At 31.5% G+C, this 4,958-nt stretch overlaps 1 pseudogene; it reads left to right on the forward strand.

Moving 5' to 3' along the window:
• The first annotated feature begins 275 nt into the window (after positions 1-275).
• Positions 276-2,184, forward strand: LOC132602487 (protein EXORDIUM-like 2; annotated as a pseudogene).
• Positions 2,185-4,958: the final 2,774 nt, after the last annotated feature.

Below are 4,958 nucleotides of genomic sequence, written 5' to 3' on the forward strand. Positions count from 1 at the left end.
AAACTTACAAGTTATTATACAGTACCATACAGTCAAACCAAACAATACAAATGTTATTAAACCACAACAAACGATACAGTCTATCCAAACATGGTGTTCATTGATACAGTACAATACAATACAACACTATATTATACCATACCATACTGTACATTAATGAACCACGCGAAACAATCATCCAAACAGAGGGTTAATAGATCCGCCCCAGTACATATACATATATAAAAGAGAGACCCAAGTATTCTTCCATAGTCACCATTATTCTATCTTATCAAATGGGATCTTCCAACAAGATCACAATTCCTCTCTTACTACTCTCACTCCTTCTTGTTCTTCCAATCCCTTTTTCTTCAGCCAATTCTAGAATATTTGCTGTAGTCAAACAACCACCACTCATCCTAAAATACCATGATGTTGTTCTCTTAAAGGGACATGTTACAATTAACCTTATTTGGTATGGAAAATTTCTCATCGAACCAGCGAGCCATAATTGTCGATTTTATTCAATCTCTTAGCCCCCAACACAACCGTAGTACGCAAAATTCTGTAGCTTCATGGTGGCGTACTACCGAAGATTATAAAGGTGGACCATGTGTTATTTCTTTGGGGAAACAAATATTTGATGAGAAGTACACTTTTGGGAAATTATTGAAAGATTCTCAACTTGAAAGTTTGGCTTCTAACACTACAACAAAATATGGGTTTAGCCGCAATTAATTTGCGGCAATAACTTAATTACCAGTAATTATATTCTAGAATCAATTATTACCGGCAATACCAAACTTTAGCCCTAACAATAAATGTCGCTAAGGGCTTTAGCGACCTTGGATCTAATGGCATTAGCCAATTACTGGTAAATGTTTTTGTGGTAATAACTGTTGCCGCTAAAAGAAAAATATATTGCCACTAAAAACCTCTTTTGGTGTAGTGTGTAAGGCTACTGAATTGAATTCTATTGCTGTAGTGTTGACTGCAGAGGATGTAGCAGTTGAGGATTTCTGCATGAACAGGTTCGTGTTAATAATTATTACCAGGGCTACTAACTTGAACTTTATTATAGTTATATACTGTGTTGGTTAATTATTTTCCAAGTAAATTTATACCAAAATTGATACTACCTTAAAAGTAATAACGAGAAAGTTCAATGATACTTTATTTATTCATTAACTTAAAATATGTATTGAGGGATATACCCGAAGGCTCTCTATTATAATTAGATGAATTATCCTCTCTCTTTCGTTTTATGTTAGTTTGACTGAGCATAAAACTTAAGAAAGTAAATAGTGATTTCTTCTGATTCTTATTGTCTTAAACAAAAGATTTATATTAATTATACTAAAGTGTCATTTGAATTTTGTGATCCTAAACATGTCCTGTAGGATGTTGGAATATAAAGTTATTAAATATAGAAATTTTATTGTTTTCTAAAAAGAGTAAAAAGAAAAAAAGAAAGTACGGAGATAAATTGAAACATATGGAATATTTGATAAATTACTTTTTGCGTTTCGTTTTATGTGTCGTTATTTAATTTTATCCTTAATAACATGTTTTATACCAACATAATTCTTCATGCCATTTCATGTCCAATAAAATCATGTCATGTAGATTAAAATGGAGAAAGTAATTTTTATGTGCGTATAAGTTTATAATTTTGTATCCACTCATCAAAACCATATTGAATATTATGATATATTTCATTTCAATTTACTTAAAACCCTGAATTCGCTCATATATATAGGTGCGGCATGCACGGGTTGACTTGAGGGAAGAAAGGAACCAAGTTCGCCTACGCTTGGGTGGGTAACCCGGCGAGTCAATGTCCGGGTCAATGTGCATGGACCTTCTACAAGCCGATCATCGGACCACAAACACCGCCATTGGTTGCTCCTAATGGTGATATTGGAGTAGACGGAATGGTGATCAACCTAGCAACGGTTTTGGCAGGCACCGTAACAAAACCCGTTCGATGGCGGGTATTACCAGGGCCCAGCTAACGCACCCTTAGAAGCTGTGTCTGCTTGTACGGGGATATTCTGGTCGGGTGCTTTCCCCGGGTTCCCGGGTAAGACTTTGATTGATAAAATGAGCAATGCTACCTACAATGCGCTAGGTGCCCACGGTAGGAAGTATTTGCTTCCCGCTATGGGGAGCCCAAAGACCTCAACATGCAAAACACTAGTGTAATGAATTATTGATGAAAAATGAAGAGAAAAGAAACAGGGTATTGTGATATTATGTGAAATTTCAAGTTTTTGTCTGTTCATTCGATTGAAATTGCGTGTATAGCCTACATATTAAAAGAAACAGTATAGAGCCTTGGAGAAATAAAATGGATTATATAAAATTCTTTATTGCATTCGAAAGTTCTATTTTCTGAAAAATAATGTCCATATTAGATCTCTTAATTTCTTATGATCTTTATACTTCCTGCTTTAATTTATGTGTCTTACTTTTCTTTTTAGCTTATTTAAAAAAAAATTATTTTTTATATTTAATAACTCCTTGATTTAAATATATCATGACATGTGTAAAATCACAAGGGTCAATAAGCATTTTGGTACCCTGTAAACATTTAGAGCCCGTTTGGATTGGCTTATAAGTTGCTGAAAATAGCTTATAAGCTGTTTTTTTTTAAGCCCATCCAAACATGCTCTTAATCAAAGACAACAAGGTAATATAATAAAGAATAGATCTTGGGACTAACTCAACCCCAAAAACTAACTTTAAGGGGAAGATTGTCCAAGACCATATAAGTAGACCAAGATTCTTACCGATGTGGGACTCCAACATCCCTATTGGATGTCCTCCTCTTTGATAGGCTTAATAGCAATTAGACAATTTGCTTTAACTTCAAGATCTTTCATATCAAAAAAGCATGTATTATGATAAATAATTAAACAAGAATGATCTATATCTTAGAGAAACTTTGCTTATAACTAATCTCTTTCTCTTCCAACGCTTTTTAAATCTTTCTTTTTCGGTCCATTTCAAAAGGCATTTTACTTTTTTATATTTTAGAACTCTTTAACTTTAAACTAAAATATATTTTATCATTAATAAAATGCAATTCTAACATAGCCCATAGACATGATCATATCATTTTTTAAGCCAACACCTCAGGCAATGCCTTTAGTTTTTTTAAGCCAATACCTTAGACAGTGACTTGACGTCGGTCTTGAAGCACTCTTCCTAATTTGTCAACATCCCATGTTCCATTGATAATGTACTCCTTGATCCTGGTCTTGTACTTCTTACTTACTTAAATAGATATAGTAGGGGTCATGCCAAGAATAGTCTTTATGTATATCATATGTATGTAAAGTGTATATCTAGTACAGTCACATAACATACACGCGCACACAAAAAAAATAATGACATAGATTAACATACATGTGACATTCACAGTATATACATAAAATAAATTAAAAAACTCTAAAAAGAAATTTCCTTCACCATTCGTCATTATTCAATCACTAGAAATCTTATTGAGTTGTTGTCTAAATCAATATTTAGAAAGAAAAAAAGAGCCTAGGTTTTTATTGTCGACTATTTGAAAAGTTTAGTTCGAAAATCTCCGAAATTCCGAATAACCAAATATGAAAGATTTGAAAGTGGAAACAGTGAAAAGGGAATAATGGGGAAAGGGAAGAGATGAGACTCAAAATTCACGTGAAGAGAGGAACCAAAATTGGAGTCTAATCAAGGGGATACTTATTCTCTTAATTTGATATATCTTGAAAATTATTTTGTTGGGTGATTATTTAAAGTATCTATATAAAAATAAAAAAGGGTAAAGGGGTACGATAACGTGTAGGAATATAATAAAGGGAAAACGACATAAAGAGCCGTCCGGCGTGTAGCCAGTGGGGCCTTTGTTGGCGACTTTAGTCGTGACTAAAAGTCTGCTGCAAAAAAAGATTATTTGTGGCACCTTTAGTCGCCACTAAAGATCTTTTTTTTTTTTTTGGTAAAAGCCACTGAAGATCAACTACGTATAGAAAATGTATCATACGTATAAAAAAATATATCATTGTTGTATAGAATATGTATCCTTACTGTATATGTATAGAAAATGTATCATAGGTTTTTATAATTGTTGTGTAATTTGTGTATAATAAATGTATCATCAACGTATACTCACTAATCATACATATATTATGCATTAGTATGTATATGCATTGATTATACACTAATGATTCACATATTATACATATTCCATACATAATATGTATCACCAACGTATACTCACTAATCATACATATATTATACATTCGTATGTACATTATACATTGATTATACACTAATGATTCACATATGTATCGAAAATGTATATCTATAGAAAATGTATCATAGGTTTGTATCATTGTTGTGTTATTTGTGTATAATAAATGTATCATCAACGTGTACTCACTAGTCATACATACATTATACACTAGTTATACATTGATTATACACTAATGATTCACATATTATACATATTCCATACATAAGTATAGAAAATGTATCATTGTTGTATAATTTATGTATAAATTGTATCATTCTTGTATAGAAAGTGTATCATACGTCTAGACAATGTATCATACACGTACAATATATAAACTGTATCATTCTTGTATAAAAAGAGTATATATAATTTCAGCATATGTATATAAACTATATCATTCTTGTATAAAAAGTGTATATAAACTGTAATTCTTGTATAGAAAATGTATATATAATTCCAACATATGTATATAACCTGTATCATTCTTGTATAGAAAGTGTATATATAATTCCAACATATGTATATAAACTGTATCATCCTTGTATAGAAAGTGTATCATACGTATAAAAAATATATCATACATATGCGTATAGAAATTGTATCATTGTTGTATAGAATATGTATCACTACTGTATATGTATAGAAAACTTATCATACGTATAGAAGCTGCATCATTATTGTATAATAAATGTAT

This window comes from Lycium barbarum, chromosome 7 (genome assembly GCF_019175385.1).
Source record: "Lycium barbarum isolate Lr01 chromosome 7, ASM1917538v2, whole genome shotgun sequence".
Classification (NCBI taxonomy): Eukaryota; Viridiplantae; Streptophyta; class Magnoliopsida; order Solanales; family Solanaceae; genus Lycium; species Lycium barbarum.